We start from the raw sequence: 18,046 nt of genomic DNA, 5'->3' as shown, positions 1-18,046 counted from the left end.
AGGAATGTCCAGAAAGAGAGTGTTCTATGAGACCAAGGCCAAAGCCACAAGATTTCCTCTCACCTGGCCTTGGAGGCAACATCGCACCCCTTACTCCACAAGTGATTCAATAAGGCCTGCCAGAGTCAAGGGGAGGGGACATGGATCCAACCTCTCACTGGAGACGTGTCTGAGAACTTGATCATCTTTAATCCACCACAGGGCCCCAGGACTTACTCCAACCTGCTAGGACCATGGAAGCCAATCTGAGTTGACCTGGCAAAGTACTGGAGGAGGAACCTCAGAGGGCGGGGAGGGAGTGCTCTGCCCTCCAGGAGGAAGCGGTTTGGCATAGTGGAATGGGAAGGTTTGGACCACAAAGATGTAAGCAAGAGACCTAGTTCTTCCACTAACTGGCTAAGACCCACAACAAGTTGTTTTATTTCTCTGACCTCCAGTTTCTTCATCTGTAAAATGGAATTAATGGCCTTCTTGCAGTCTGTTGTGAGAATTAATTGGGATTAAAGGAGAAAATGTATGGAATAAAGCTTCCTACATACCAGATGCTGACACACAATCTTAAGTCCATGAATGTCCTACTGACGAGTGAGGGAGCTGTCGCTGAGCGGGACCTCGGGGATTGGGGCCTTACCTAATCTACTCTTCCTTGACACGGCTCCTCGTGCTTTGCGCACTAGAAGGAAGGCATCTCTATGCACTCCCCTGCTCTCTGCTCTCTCCTCCACATGGCTCTCTCACATACACTTGTGCTCATTCTCTTTTATTCTCTTGAATGTGCCCACTCCTCCAATTTCAACATGTCTAGGTTGAGACTCCACCTGCTTCCCTTGGGAAGCTCCAGGTGACCACCTCCGCAGTCTTTCCTCATGGCTTCCTAGGAGCTCCCTCCTTTTGGCCGGTGCCAACAGAGCATGCCTTGCTAGGGGTTTGCTGTCTTCACGGGTTTTAGGGTAGGCGCTGTTCCTTTGGTGGTAAGGAGTCTAGGCATTCATCTCAGTTTTGTCTCCCACCACTGGGAAGCACAGCTGGTTTTCTCAGCTGCTGCTGAAGAACAGGCCACCTCACCAACACTAGTATCTGTTTTTCCCTGGGTACAGCAGTGATTCCTGCTTCTTTCGAAGAGTAACCATGACTACTGTGTTGAGAATTCGAGTCCCCAGATTACCTGGGCATATTCCTGAATTACCCAACACGGCTGCTCCCATTTCCTCTTAAATATTCTCTTATCCCCCGCTTGCACTCCCAATTGAAGACACAAGACTCCACTCAGCCCACTTCATCAGGCCCGAAACAAGCTCGCCCCTAGCTTTCCGGTCAGCCCTGTTCCCACACACCAGGCCGTACGCATGTCCCCCCGAAGGGTCTCTTTCTCGGTCTAACTACAGTGTAAGAACAGCGAGTCACCTGAGACCAGAACAAAGACGCTGAGTTTAGGTGGTCTAGGTCACCCTCCTTTCGGGACAGTATTTGGCCAGCACTACCTCAGGACTGGGGCCCAGGAGAGCCGGGGAAACTATGAGACCTACCTGTCACCCTTTCCAAAACACGGTAACTCCTTGTGTCTGTATTCTCCCCCAGGCATACACAAGACCCGTTTTCCTCTTTAAAGATGAGCCGCATCTTGAGATGTTCTTGAGGCATTGGTTCTTTTGTCTCTCTTGTTTCTTTTTCCTCACATGGCCCTGAGGGCAGAACATCTATCTACTGTCCTACAGCCTAAATCCTTTCTTTCATCAGGTCAAATCTTTTCAGGATATTAGCCTTGTTTTTTTCTTTTCTTTTTTTAATTCATCACTGTTCTCCTCTTTGAACTGAGTGTCTCAATGTTCTCTCCCCCAATTCCAACAATCACTAACCCTTTGCTGGCACATCCCGCCTCTGACCACATGATGGGAGCTTGGGAGGAACTGGGAGTTGGCCTTAAACAGGAGAGTCCTCCCTTCGCCCCTCTCACGCCTGTGCAACGCCAGCACAAGAGAGCTCGGAGGGCAGCCCCGTCAGACTCCCTCCTGGGTCTGAACAGAGCACCGTCAAAGAGGACGGCAGCCCACCCACAACCCACCTGCTTTCAGCAACCCCCAGAGGCACATTTAATTACATCCACTTCAAAGATGAGGTCATCAAAGCTTAGGGGGGCTAAGTAGCCTCTCCAAGGTCGCATGACTCTAAGTGGCCACAGGCAGATCAGCACCTGTCTCGCACCTCACTGTCTTGATGCCAGGGCATCCTTGAAAAGGTCGTGTGGTACCAGCCCTAGCTCAGAGAATCCCTAGAACTCCCAGAAGATGGTCTCGGCCTCTGTTCCTAACTACCGCTCTGGTGGGAGGAGGGCAGGGAGCCTGTGCCTTTTCAGAGCCGACGACAAGCCTTCCTCTCCATCTCACCTCCACAAGGTGCCTGATCCAGCCCCCAAGCAAAGCCCTGAGCAGCCCCCTTCAGCCACTACAACACTCGAGGCTTTAATATCTTAAAAGAGCCTGGGTACCCCAGGTCCCGGGGGAAGTGTGAAACTTCTGCAAAGATCAAAAGGGAAGTAAGCCCTGAACATGCTCTCCTGTGGCCTCCTGCTCCTCCTGCCCACTGCCTGTCACGCCGCGGGCTGTGGGGGTGGCGGCAGCTGTGAGCATGCACTGGACCCCAGACTGGAGGGTGGCGGAACATTATTCACCCCCGACCTCATTTTACAGTTGAGGAAAGAGCCACCAGGAAGGATGAGTGACACAAAGTGACACCAGAGGAGGACCCAGGCCTCACACCATCCAGGTCTGCAAACAGGGTGGGGTAACCATGACTCTGAGACTAGAACAATAACCCTGGACTTGGCAGGAAAGTGAGACCCCTGTGGGGCCACCTCACTTGGGAACTTCTGTTCCACAGATCCTAGGTATAGAGATGGGGGGCAGACATGACCAACCAGCCAAAGGGGGGACCAGCGTCTTCCAACAACCCCAAGGAGCATCGAGCTATTCAGTTGTTATGCCTGAGAGCTGAAGGCTCGGCTCAGGCCCTGGGGGCCTGCAAGCTGTTGGACAGTTGTCAGAGGGTGTCACAGTCACAGCCTAGCCCTGCCCTCCTGGCTGCTGGAGTCCACCTGACCTTCCTTCTCTGAAACAATTGTTCTGCTTTTGTTGAGCTGTTTCCCCTCAATACAGCCCTTAAAATAGCAGCATAGCTGCTCCGAAAGGCCAGTTAGGTTTGGCCGGCCTGGAATTTCCTGGAACCGCCCAGCACGGGGCACCCTCTCCAGCTATCTATCCGGGCACTGCCTGGCCCCTGGCTCTTCCTGCTTCCCGCTCGGCCACTCTCTGCATCGGGCAGGAGCTTTGGTGCTGAGTGTATCCAGGAGAGCAGCACCACTCCCTTCCTGGACTCCCAGGGTGGAACGGAATGAAAAGGTCCTTTGGGGGTCCCCTTGCAGGCAGGCTGGGGGTGCATGGGTGTGGGGCCAGAGTTGGGCCCGGGCATCTACATGACAGTGTCTGAGGTCATAGGTTCAGCAGCACTCTCTCGATTTGTGAAATTTTTTTCTTATGTTGCACTTTCTTACTTGGTGGATATGATTCAGAATTCCTCTCAAAATTATGCTTTTCCAGTGAAATCACCGGCATTGGAATACAGGCATGGAGATAGCTCCAGGCTTTTCCCAGGGAATTCAGCTGACCCACATGGCCCCTCCTTGGGGGGCCTCATCTTACGGGCTAGGAATCTCATTCTCTCAGGGTTCCATCGTGTTCACACTTGGGGATATCGACCCAACTAAAACAAAACAACGACCACAACAAAAAGCAAAGAGACAGACAGGCAGATGTGAAATAGACAGAAGTACCAATCTGCGTGCCTATGAGTCTTTAACCTACTTGAAGAAACTCAGCCCTCCAAAGGGCATATCAGCATGCCGTCTGTCCATGTCCTTCCTTGAACAGGTGCAGGGGAAGTCCAGGAATTACCAGGCTCCCCGGGCACCGCCCTGTGTTGACATTTGACTAAGGTAAAATGAATCCAGGTCCAACTTAGAGACATTCTTGCTTCCAGCTCCAAGGGAGTTGAATCCTTGCCCCATAGCACCCTCTCCTCTTAATATTCACTCAACAGATACACTCTGAATGTGTCATATGGGCCCGGGCCTGGGCTAAATACCCAGGAGACAGCAATGAGCAAGACAGACCTGCCCAGGCCCTTCCAGTTGGCATAGACTTCCCTAGCTAGGCCAGCCTATCCAACTAGCCTATGAAATGTCCTGCAGGCCTGGAGACAATCTGTGCCTTCAAAGTATATTTATACACATGCTTACTAGTTGGGTACTGCTTTTATCAGGGATAACTCAAATTCTGGGCATGATTTATTTCAAGATCTGGGGGCACCTCACTTTGCCGGCAGAAAAGGTTCATTTCCCTTGATTAACATAATTTGACAAAACAAAGACTTACAGATGAAGGACAGCACTGTCATTGGCTGTCATTGGCAGAGCCACTCCTCTCTAACTCCTGGGCTCCTGAAAAGCAAGCAGCGCACCTGGCTGTCTTTTGTCTCTCTCTCTCTTTCTCTCCCTCAGTCTCTCTCTTTTAGCAGCTTTATTGAGATACAATTTCCATACCATACAATTCACACGCTTAATGTGGGCAGTTCAGTGGGTTTTAGTTCACAGACAGGTCCAGCCATCTCTGACAGCCTTCCTGGCACCTTGACTTCTCACTTTGTCTTCCCCACCCCAGGTGAACTCACGGCCTGCAGTGTGGTTTTGGTGGGAAGTCCACCACCCCAGGAACTAGGTGACCTAACTCTGCTACTGACCACCCAGGTGACACTTACTCACATTTTTGCTTCCGTTTCTACCATCAAAAGTGGCTCAAATGAATCTCCATACCGTTTTCCACAGAGGCTGCACCAGTTTGCATTCCCACCAGCTGTGTATGAGGATTCCTGTTTCTGCACATCCTCTCCAACATTTGTTGTTTTTTATCTTGGTGATTATAGCCATTCTAATGGGTGTGAGGTGATATCTTAGTATTGTTTTGATTTGCATTTCTCTGATGATTAGTGATGTCGAACATCTTTTCATGTGCCTATTGGCCATCTGTATATCTTCTTTGGAGAAGTGGCTGTTCATTTCCTCTGCCCATTTTTTGATTGGGTTGTTTGTTGTTCAGTTGTGTGGTATGGAGATTCCTCAAAGAACTAAAAATAGAAATACCCTATGATCCAGCCATCCCACTACTGGGAATCTATCCAACGGACCTGAAATCAACAATCCAAAGAGGTCTATGCACCCCTATGTTCATTGCAGCATTATTCACTATAGCCAAGAAGTGGAAGCAACATAAGTGTCCCTCGACTGATGATTGGATCAAGAAGATGTGGTATATATACACCATGGAATACTACTCAGCCATAAAAAAGACAAAATCATCCCATTTACAACAACATGGATGGGCCTGGAGAGTATTATGTTAAGTGAAATAAGCCAGAAAGAGAAAGACAAACACTGTATGATCTCACTCATATGTGGAATATAAACCAACATATGGACAAAGAAAACTGTATTGTGGTTACCAGGGGCAATGGGGGTGGGGGGTGGGCACAAGGGGTGAAGGGAGACATATATACGGTGATGGACAAACAAAAATGTACAACCCAAAATTTCACAATGTTATAAACTATTAAAACATCTATTAAAAAAAAAGCGGCTCAAATGAGATCAAATGGGTTGAAGAACGTGAAGATTCTTTGAGGAATGATAAGCCTCCTATAAACCTGAGGTTAAGTCATGAGTATTACACAGGATCCACAACCACTGGGGAAAGAAGACAGTGCTCCAGGGCAGCGCTGTCCAGTCCTGGAGCCACAAGACACCCAGGGCTGCTGAGCACTTGAGATGTGGCTGTCCAAATTGAGATGTGCTGTGCATGTGAAACACACACCAGGTTTCGAAGACTTAGTGTGAGAAAAAGAAATGTAAAATATCTCATTGATAATTGCTTTATATTGATTAAAAGTTGAAATAACATTTTTGCTATAGTGGGTTAAATACAACCTATTATTGAAATTAATTTCATCTTTTGTTTAAATGTGGCGTTAGAAAAATTAAAATTATACATGTATCTGGGTTATATTTCTACTGGGCAGCACTGCCCTAGGGAAATAATTTTAAACTTGGATGTCTTCTGTCATCTTCCTTCTTTCCTGTCTAGGTAAGAAGCATCATCTTTAAGTGACAAAGCATCTGGAAAGGAGAGAGAGGCTAAGATTCCAGCATGAGTCTGGTGCAGGGGACCCTGGAGGGACCAGAAACTATTGGATAGCCCTGTTCGTTTTCACAGACACTGCACAAGAGGCCAAAGCTGCATTTTTTCCAGAAGATGCTGAGATCCTAAAGGCAGGCACTGAGTGTGTCCATCCCAAGTAGACGCTCTCTGCTCATGAGCACTTCCCAGTTCAGGGGGGCTGGCCAGAGCAAATCTGACTCAGCCTTCTGGAAGTTTCTTAAGCACCAGCTCCCTTCCTTTGTTTCCTCTCCTGTGGGTAGGAACTATGAGAGAGGTCAGGCTGACCTTTGGCAGTGAGCTGTCACAGTGGCCACTGCCACCAGCTCTGGCCTGCATGAGACTTTGCCTCAGCAGCTGGTCACTAACAGTCTTGGGAGCTCAGCATGGCCAGTTTAAATCATGGGAGCAGTTACAATCTGAGGTTTCTTGACTCTCTAGCTTCCCAAGTGGTCATGGCTCCCCAGATGGGAAAAGATACCTTGACTGGGCAGGGGTAGGGAAATGTGGAGAAGCACGGAGGGCAAGACCTTGCCACTCCCTCTTGCTTCTCTCCCATCCAGGTCTCTCCCTCTTCCTGCTCTCATGAGAAAGGGCCGGGGATAAGACTCTGGGCCCTGAGAAAATGGCTGTCCAAGAGAGAAACCCATTGGGGGCCTCATTCTGGCAACAGGAGACCGCTGCAGAGCTGCAGGACGAGCAGGGTCTGGGACACATGGGAAAATCATTGGTAGGAGTTTCAGTCGAGTGGTAAGGCAAAACTCTATTCTATGAATGGAGCCAACAGTCCTGACAGTTGCTTGGTGTCCATCCCCCAGCTTTGACCCCAAGAGGTATGTGGAAGGAACCAATATTTATTGAGCTTTTACATAGCATCATCTCATTTAATCCTTACACCAGAACTATGTGGTATAGCTGAATTGTTGGTGCTGCATTCCCCTGTCCCATCCCTACCCCCTGTTACTTTTTATATGTAGTGGCTGAAGGTAGCTGTCAGTTGCAGAATAGTTTGGGATTGCTCCTAACTAGCCCCGCATGGATGGTTTAACACCTTTCCTGACAGCATGAGGGATGCTGGTCAGCTGTTCCCACCTTTGGACTCTCATGGTCTCCACTCAGTGCCCTGCCATGGGGACCCAGCTTCCTTATATGATGAGAGGATGCTCAAGGCTCTGGATCCCAGGCTGCAGTCTGACTCTTAGGAGCTGTGTGACCTTAGGAAAGTCACGTACCCTCCCTAACCTTGAGTTTCCTCATTTGCAAAACAGTTGTTAGGAACCACAGTTGAAATAATAATCCTATGAGCACTTTGGAAACTCAAGTGTGCTATGTAATTGTCAGCTGTTATTATGCATGGTAAAGTGTTTACAAACTGCTAAAAGAAAATTGGCTGAACATCCCTCCTCACTCTTGGCCAGCTCTAGGAGCCAGGAGAAGTCCCTAATTTATGAGAAACCACCCTCATCCTTCAACTGGGCTTGAATTTTTCTAACACTTCAGGCTCATGTTGTCGAGTGCTTAAATTAACGGATCAAATTGAGCCTGGTAATGAAAAGTTCCTGCACATCCTCTGAAATCCCGTGTCGTAGCCACATGAAGAGTGATGGGTTGTGGTTTCCCTGATTGTCCATGTGCTGATTGCTTCCCTACCCAAGGGATTTGAGGAAATTAAAGGAATCTTTGTTTTTCTGCTATGTATCATAACCTACTCATGTGGGGCAGGCACCAGGGCCCATCCAAATCATGAATCTGGTTATATCAATTAAAGCCACCCAGCAACAATGAGAACCAACCCCAAAACTGTTACACTCAAAGGTCTTTGGATGAGCAAGGTTGTTGAGTCCTTCAGCAAAAAGTTGAGATGGGAAAGTTGAAAAACAACATTAGAGTCATCAGAGCTGCACTGGAAGTGGGTACAGATTGGTGTGTGAGCAGTGAGGCCAGCTCCACCCAGCCACGCGGGGAACAGGCAGAGCTCTCAATCCCTGGCATGGCCATCTGTGTGCATCCTGACAGAGGAGCAGAGAGGTGGAGGGAGGAAGGACACAGGAGCAGCCAGCCACCGCGGCTGGAGCTCAAGTCACAGCCAGCGTCCCCCTGGCTCTGGTGCCTGGTTTGGTCCAGCTCCTGGGCTCAGTCACCAGGTTGCTCCTGAGATTTGTGGGAGGCTGGGACTTCTCTCTCTTCCAGGGCTTCCTGTCTCTCTTTGCACCCAGGACTGAGTCATGTTTTTTTTTGTTTTGTTTTTGCATTTTTGGTAGCTTCAAGAAGACTTGGAAAATTTTTCTGCAGAATTTTTCAAACTGAGAATAGGAATGCAATTTCTATTGTTCTCTAGGGAATTTTCTGGAGATCAAGGTCTATTCTAAGGCCTTCATCATGAGTGAGTGAGCTGAAGCAGCTGCAGGCTCTGGCTCCTCCTCTGACTGCAGATGGCACCTGAGAGTCCTGCTCATCCCCATGCACCACATCAAGGTGAAAACCAGGGCAGAGAGCAAACAGGCTCTGCCCTGGGCCACCTTTCTCCTCTGGAACCCCCAGTTCTCTAGCGTCACCTTCATTATATCTATGGAATTTCTAAGTTGTTTCTGTTGAGAGAAAAATGTAGGAAGAAATGAGAATCAAATATTCAGTGGTTGAAGAGTAGATTTTAAGTCATTGGAGCTAGTCACAAATATTCCTGACTTTCTTCTGGGCACGTATTGGGGCAGAAGTTGAGTCTTTCTTTGGCATTAGACAAGGCCATGTGACATGCTTTGGCGGATGAAATTTGAGGAGAATATCACATGTCACTTCCGGTCAGCAGCTTTAAAGGCTGCTGCATGACTCACTGCATTCCTTTCCCTGCCTCTGTGTTGTGGAATGCAGCCTCTGTCATGCAGGAGATGAAGCCTCTGTAATCCTAGGTCCCTCAGTGCCTATCATGAGCTGAAACCCCTGCCTCATGCCCACCCATGGTGGACACGCAATGTAAGAAAGAAATGAGTCTTTGTTATTTGAACCCCACAGATCTTGGGGTTGTCCTCACAGCATAGACCAGCTTGTTCTCACCAAAACAACAACAAAATGCCAAGAGTACATATAGTGCATTCTTGCAATGTCTAATTTCTCCTCACTGAGGAATTAGTGAGCAAGAACATCATCTCCGTCAGCTACACAATGGCCTCCAATCTCTTCACTTGGAGGCTATGCTGATAGTTTTCTGTGGTCTAGAATGACGTGAACTGAATACTAACCTCCCCGGTTCTGGACCCTTTTTACTCATTATCTGTGAGTTTTATGTCTCTTAGTTACTCAAATAACAGAGTCTTCAACAAGTGATTTCCAAGGAGGTTTGTTTTCCTCCTATAAGCTCAGAAACTACTTCTATACCCACCTCCCCCAACCCCTGACACTGATGTCCCCCCCTGTTTTCCAGGCACTTTGGCTTACATCATCTAGCTTTATTTTTTGAAAGCTTTGCTTTCTCTGGCCAGTAGCCTCTGAGTTCTGCCTCATATTGTCTACGTGCTTTGTGGAGTAGTTAATGCTGATTGTCTTGCAATGAGAAAAGTAGCCTCCAGTTTGATGTCTAGCTGAGCATCTACTCTCTAAGAGCTTTTGAGCAATGTTGTTAAGCAACACCAGCTCTTCTCTCCCCTTGCTCTGTAGTAGCTCACTCCCTCCCAACACATTTCCCCCTACATCTTTCAGTGTGGCAAAGGGTAGAGAGCTCCAGAATAACTCAGACTAGCTTCAAGATTTTATTCCATTCAGCAAGATTGCAGGATGCAAGATCAATATACAAAATTCAATTGCATTTCTATGAATTTGCAATGAGCAATCCAAAAATAAAATTAAGAAAATAATTCCATTTACACTAGAATCAAAAAGAACAAAATGTCTAGGAATAAACTTCACAAAAGATATGCAAAACTTATACTCTGAAAACTACAAAACATTGTTAAAAGAAGTTAAAGAAGACTTAAATAAATGAGAAAATCATCCCATGTTCATAGATTCAAAGACTTCATATTGTTCAAATTGCAAAAGTCCCCAAACTGATCTACAGAATCAAAACAATTCCAACTGATTTCTTTGCAGAAATTAACAAGCTGATCCTAACTAAAACTCATATGGAAATGCAAGGGACCCAGAATAGCCAAAACAATCTTGAAAAAGAATAAAGTTGGATGGCTCACACTTTCTGTTTCAAAACTTATGACAAAGTGACAGTAATCAAGGCAGTGTGGTACTGGCATAAAGATAGACATATAGATCAGTGGAAAGTACTGAAGTCCAGAAATAAACCTTCACATTTGTGGACAATTGATTTTTAACAAGGGTGCCAAGACCATTCAATGGGAAAAGGACAATCTTTTCAATAAATGGCACTGGAACAACTGGATATTGACATGTAAAAGAATGAAGATGGACCCTTACCGTATACACAATTACCATATACACAATACACCATATACAATAATTAACTCAAAATAGACCAAAGACCCAAATATAAGAGCTAAAACTATAAAACTCTTAGAAGAAAGCATAGGAGTATATCTTCATGACCTTGAATTAGGCAGTGGTTTCTTAGCTATGACACCAAAAGTAAAAGCAACAAAAGAAAAATATATATAATTTGTACTTCATCAAGCTAAAACATTTGTACTTTAAAAGATACCATAAGAAAGTGAAAAGACAACCAGAAAATACGAGAAAAATATTTTCTAATCATATATCTGACAAGGGGTTCATATCTAAAATACTCTTACAACTCAATAATGAAAAGACAAATAAATCAATTAAAAAATGGGCAAAGAGTTTGAATAGACATTTCTCCAGGGAAGATATACAAATAACCAATAAGCACATGAAAAGATGCTCAACATCATTAGCCATCAGGGATATGCAAATCCAAACTACAATGAGATATCACTTCACACTCACCAGGATGGCTATAGACAATAACGAGTATTGGTGAGGATGTGCAGACACTGGAACTTTCATACACTGCTGGTGAAAATGAAAAATGGAGCATCCACTTTGTAAAACAGTATATTATTTCCTCAAAAGTTTAAACATAGTATTACAATATGACCCAGAAACTCTACTTCTAGGTATATACCTAAGAGAAATGAAAATATATGTCCACAGAAAAATATGTACACCAATGTTCACAGCAGCATTATTATAATAGCAAAAAAGTGGAAACAACCCAAATGTCCACCAACTGATAAAGAATAAATATGATATGACGTCTATGCAATGGAATATTATTAAAAACAATGCAGTCCTGATACTTGCTACAACACGGATGAACCTTGAAAACATTATGTTAAGTGAAAGAATCTATTCACAAAAGACTATCTATTGTATGATTCCGTTCATATGAAATGTCCAGAACAGGCAAATCTGTAGAGACTGTAAAATAGGTTAGTATCAATGGGCTAGTGTCAACGGGGAAAATGGGAGGGTGACTGATAAAGGTATGGGGTTTCTTTTTTGGGGTGATGAACAAGTTTCATATTTGATTTTAATCACTCTATTTTGATTTTAAACACTTTAAATGGGAAAATGATATGGTATGTGAATTATATCTCAATAAAGCTGTTTGAGAAAAATAAGTAAGGATTTAATTTCACCATATACTACAACCTTGAGCAAGTCACTTGCACTTTCTGGGGCTATTTACAAACCTGTGAAGGAGGATTTAGAATGCTTATTCTACAAGGAGTCTTAACTCACCCCTTGCCCCTGCATGCCTTCCTAAAATGAGAAACCTCATTCTTTTTAATGAGGGAATTTGGATGTTTTAATTAGTCATGCTTCTCCTGTCAATAAACTGGAGGTTGATAGACAAATGCTGGCAGAACAGCTCCTATATTGTTGATGAGAGAGGATGAAATAGGAGATAATATCCCCAGGAAGTTCTTAGCTTTTGCAATTAATGAAAATTACCAGGTTATTTGGGGATTCCAAAACCATCGTTCCCAGTCTTAATGATCACTCTTGGCTTTGTCTTTAACTGCAAAGTCACTCTGATGCTGATCAGACCCCACTCAAATCCCATTTCTGACTGATGTACCCACCCCTAATCTGCCCAGCAAGTCAGCTGTACCCGCTCAGAGCTGCCCCTTCTCTGGAAAATTATCATTGGCTAATGGAAGAACATTTCCCAGGAGATTACAGCCCCCTACCGCCAACGACCTTCGTCAGTGACTGGCTCAGGGTACAAAAGGCCAGCTCCCTCACCTCTGGGTGAGACTGACTGTGGTACAGTTTGTGTCCCAGAGGTCCCCATGGGACCAGGCTGAAGCCAACCTCCAGCGCAGACTCTCTTAGCTCCCTCACTGCCCTTCTGAGAACCCTCCTTGATTCATCACTTGGACATGCATCCCCCCCTGACCTGGGGAAACAGGACACCTCTTCCATGTGACCTGAGAGTGATTGTGTGAGCTGCTGCCTTTGGACTCTGCGTTGACTCCTGTAAGCTGCCTGGATTTCACGTTCACTCACCTTGAGATGAAAGGGAACCACTAGCATAAACAACCCAAAGAGGATTACCTGGTTAGCTCAGTCAACTGAGACGTGGAGTGAGTGCCAGTGCTCCACCTACACCAGGTACCAGAGAAACACCAGGCTCAGCCATGGCACCTGATTGGGCATGCCATTTAAACCTGAGGGTATGCCTGAGTTTCTGCGGCTAGGTCTGTGTCAGTCCACAGGCTTGTGTCCCTGCAGGCACACACATGTACACATGCTCGCATGCACCCCGCACAGCCAGGAGCACTACTCAACTTTCCTGCCCATCCAGAGCCTTTTTGCCTCTGCCGTGTCTGCTGGGTAAGAGGATCACGAGGAAACTCACCGCTTTTATTAAAGCTCTCTTGCCCAAGGGAACGCAGAAGCACAAGGCTCTGGTGAGAGCTTCCCTGTGCCCTGCTGCAGCTCTCCTGAGTGGGCAGTGAAGTTTGAGGTGCTCAGGTGGGCCGTCAGACTGAGGTGCTGTCCCCAGCACCCTGGACAACTTTGGCCCCTCTGTCATGTGGATGTGGAGGCTGGGTCCTCCCAGACTGGACCTCGGCTGGCTCCTCTGGGACTATTCCAGGAGCCTGCAGGATTTCCCACCACCTGGGTCTCTGCACAAGAGCTCGCTTTCTGATGAAGACACATGGGCAGGGTCCTGGGGCTTGATTTATCTGCCTTTGTGTGACCAAAAGCCCTTGCAACTCTTGCTAGTGTGTAACAAAGGAAAAAAGACTTCCAAGAAATATGGAAGCAACAAGAGATGGTATCTATTTCCCTATGATTTTTTATCCCATCAATGTCAAAACAGGTGCAAGGCCCCAAATCTATGTATATCTGTATCTACATGTATAGATCGAGAGAGAAAGAATTCTATCTATCTATCTGTCTATCTATCTATCTGTCTATCTATCAGCTGTCTGTATATCTATCACCTATCTATCTGTCTATCTGTCTCTCTAACATCTATCTATCATCTATGAGGAGATTTTACTGGCTAAGAGAAATACAGATGGAGTCAGACAGGCTCTAGTTCAAATGCAAACTCACCACTTACTATTGGTGGAGCCAGCTCCTTGCTAGTTGTGGGTGAATTGCTGTAGCTTCCTGCCCTCAGTTACGTCACGTGTAAAACCGGCTCCCATTTCAGGGGCTGATGGAAGGATTACAGGAAACACGTGTACTTGCTGTCTTTCCACAGTGCTGGCACAGAGCGGGTCCTGCAGAGTGCTGGCCGCTCACAGTGTTGCCACTTTCCGTCCACGCACGGACACACACATTCTACGAGATTTGCAGGTTATGCTATGTGACATAGTTATTTCGACGCTGTCAGATGCCCCTCAGGTGCCTTGGAAAGCCATTTTCATGTGGAAAATGGAAACTCCTGGTGGTCTCACTCCCAACAGCCAGCACCTGAGGCTGCCTGGAGGCGGACAGCTCTGTGAGCGGCTGGGTAGCATCCACACCTAAATGTACAGCCTCCCAGAGATCTATGAGCTCCCAATGCCCTTTCCTAAAGCCTCTTCCACTGGAACTCACTAAAGGGTACAATGTTGTCTGCAACTAAGAATCTCACAATGACAGTCTAGACAAATAAATGCATAGACACTTCCTGAGCAACTGCATCTTCACTGACCTAAAATAGTTTTGCGGGGCTACCATTTCTGAGCACTTGATCTGTGCTTTACATCCATCCTCTTGTTTGATCCTCACAACTTTCCAATGTAGGCAAGGAAGCTGCACCTGAGAGAGTCTCAGCAGCTTGCCCGCAGCTGACAGGTGCCAAGCGTTGGAACAGAGTTTGAAGGCAAGTGTCTCAGATTTCACAGTCCCTGCTAGTCCCCCTGTCCCACACTGCCTCGTCTTGGGCATTATGTCAGATATGTGCACATCAGGAGCAAATACACAGCAGCAATGCAAAGGGAGCATTATTTGATACCCATTTTAGAGATGTGAAAACTAGGGTTTGGATAGGCTAAGTGACTTGCCTAGGGCTAAATAAATTTCTGAGGCCTCATAAACCAAGGCAGACCTCAAAGCTGGGTCTTCTGACTCTAGTTCCAGGGTTAGTGTTTCTCCCTACATCACAGTGCCTGGCAAGCTTGCAAAGCAGGGAGCTGATGTGGGCTTACACAGTGCAAAGATGCGGTCTGTGTCCAGATTCAGGACGGGACCTTGAGCAATAAAATAATCCAAGTCCCTCCTTCCAAGTGTGCATATGAAAGAGGTCAATTTGCTGAGTTTTCGTGAAGAAATAGCCATTATCATGCCGGTTCACTTCAATGCATTTGTTGGGTATACAGAAGCAGACCATCTTCCCCAGCACTGTAGGTACTTTTACCATTGACCCTGAGCTAGAGTCTAAATTCCTTAAGGTTTAGGTTGAGCTCTACGGCTACCTGATGATCTTAGAATTCCAGCTTAGGTGGGCAGGATATTGGGTCACAGTTGGCACAGTTCCCATTGCCCTCCAGAATTCAGCAATGTGGCAGATACTTTTTCTCCTTCTACACGCCTTTCCTTTGTTTTAAAGATTTATTTATTTATTTTCCCCCCAAAGCCCCAGTAGATAGTTGTATGTCATAGTTGCACAGCCTTCTAGTTGCCGTATGTGGGACGCAGCCCCAGCATGGCGGGAGAAGTGGTGCGTTGGTGCGCGCCGGGGATCCGAACCCGGGCCGCCAGCATCAGAGAGCACGCACTTAACTGCTAAGCCACAGGGCCGGCCCCTTTCCTTTGTTTTAAAATATGTTCTTTTGATGTGTAGGATCCACGCAGTGTTGGGACTCAGCTGATCTCATGAGCCGAGATATGAGGGAGAAAGCCCACGTGTTGGAGGCATGTTTCAACATGCCCAGAAGAGCTTGGAGGAGCACTGACTTCCACCAGGCCTGACTTCCACCTCTGAGTTAAGGACAGGGTTTGGGGCTCGTGGGCTTTTCTGCGATAATTCCAATGGGTGTTGCCCATATTAAGGGAGAACTTGTTTTCTGAGCCCTCGGCACACAGACCTCTCTTCATTTGCATTATCCAAGGTCCAAGGACTCCTGATGACCGGGAGGGTCTGGGCTCAGACATATGTCACAGCTCTCAGAGCCTTCCAGGATCTGTTTCCTGCTCCTTCCTGGCCCCACTCACAGTGCTGCCTGAGATCAATGCTGTAGGTGCTTGGATCCCTCCTCTTCCCTCCAACACCTGGCTCTTGCCTCGGAGCCTTCATATGTGTTGCATCCTCTCCTCACCCCTTTCCTTCTGGTCACATTTCACTCCTCCCCCTACCTCTGGGTGAGGTGGAATTATGCCTGGAGACTCTGATTCACTGTTCTCCTCTTCCCAGTTGTAGCATTCATGGTTGGTGGCCACCCATAGCTCTTCAGGCCTTCCCAGTGCAGTTCACAATGGCCTATCTCTAACAGCCTGAAGACTACCTGGCAGCCAGAGCCTGTGCATCCTGGGCTGGAAGAACTGGAGAATGAATGACTGCCCACCCATACACACACCCGCAGCAGCTCTCCACCGGTGGCTGACAGGCTTGGTGGGCAAATACCCTGGCTTCCTTGCCCCTCAGGTGGGATTACACTGAAGATACATGGTCTCCAGGGGCACCCAGAGGTTCCCAGCCGGACTGCGCTCTGGCTGTCCACAGTGGCAGCTTACTAGATAACACGCTCTGTGCTCACCGCCTTCCTTTCCCTGTCTCACCCTTTTGTTCACTTACCAAGGTTTCCTGGGATCGTCTTCCGAATAAACGTACTGTACCCAAATCTTTGTCTCAAGGTCTGCTTCTGGGGCAACTCTGAGACACCCTCTATATAGGCGTACCTAAATTATAGCTTTAGCTGCCTACCTAAGCTGAGCGCATCGCCGTCTCATTCTGAAGTCAGGGTGAAGGAACTGCTCTTGTTCACAGGGGTGTGCCGATGCCCGACTACTGCCCTGCTCATGATTAGCGCCAATGCATATTTTCCGAATGAAGAAGACACAGATAGCCTGTGGAAGAGCTTACCTATCTGGCAGAGAAGACAGACATGGGCAGATAAAGGACAACTCAGAGAAATCAGGAGAATAATTGAAACATATCCAAAGGTGACACAGAATAGGGAGTGATTAACCATGTGTGAGGTGCGGATGGAGTGGCCTCTGGTTTTAAATGACTGACTAGACCAGGTGGGCAAGCAGGGAAGATGCTCAGGCAGAAACAAGGGCAAAGGCTAAGTATGGTGCACACAAGGATGTGCCGCCCACACGTCCCTCAGGAAAGGACCTGCTGCCCAGCTGCAGGAAGTGTGGTCACCAGGCCACCCGCAGCTGTCAGCTCCTGCATGGTCTGCCTCAAGGGGAAGGGAGCCATCTTGCCAAGGTCAAGCCATTCCTGGGGTGGTTTGCATTGGTGACTGAAGGAGACAGGGGTATAAAGGCGTGGCTGTTTTGGCCTGATTCTGGACACTGCAATGGGTAATAGTGGCTCCTGAGCTCCCTGTGGGCTGGCCATGGCTTTGCCAGTCTGCATGCCATTCAAGTTCTTCTTCTGCCCAATCCTGCTTCCTCCTTCTTCCCTTCACCGGTGTTGATTCCTAATTAGGGTTCTCAGATTAGCAAATAAAAATGCAGAGTGCCCAGTTAAATGTGAATTTCAGATAAACAAAGAATCACTTTCTTATATAAGCATACTCCAAATATTGCATGGGACATAACTATATTTAAAAAATCATTCTTTGCTTACCTGAAATTCGGTTTAACTGGGCATCCTATATTTTACCTGACAATCTTATCCCTGATAAATATCTTTCACTCCAAATTCCATCTCAGTCTCTCCTCTGGAGAACCCAATGCACAACACTAAGCATTGAGAGAGCATGGTGTGGTGTGGGAGCCTCAGGCCGTTCCTGCTGCTGGGGCCTGAAGATGGGGGGGTTGGAGGAAGGAGCTGTCAGAAGGTAGGGCTGAAGAGGGTGGGTCTCAAAGGGCTTCATCCTAGGAAATATGAATTTTATCCTCAAGGACAAAGATGGAAACCAATGGAAGGCTCTAAGCAGGCAAGAAGATGGCTGGGTTTGCATTGCAGAAAGACCCCTCTTGTGAATGTGTGTGAGGACTGCCTGGAGGCTGCTACCACAGAGCAGCCAGAGCAATGAGAGTGTCTGGTGATAATCTAAGTTAATAATGGCAAGGGAGGGATGTGATAATGACAAGGAGAGGAGGGACTTCCGAGATGTTTACAAGTTAGGACAGAAAGTTGTTTGGTTGCTGATGGGCATGCAGAGAATATTAGATCATTC

Source organism: Ceratotherium simum, chromosome 21 (genome assembly GCF_057802395.1).
Source record: "Ceratotherium simum simum isolate JZ-2026a chromosome 21, ASM5780239v1, whole genome shotgun sequence".
Classification (NCBI taxonomy): Eukaryota; Metazoa; Chordata; class Mammalia; order Perissodactyla; family Rhinocerotidae; genus Ceratotherium; species Ceratotherium simum.
This window is presented reverse-complemented; position numbering follows the sequence as displayed.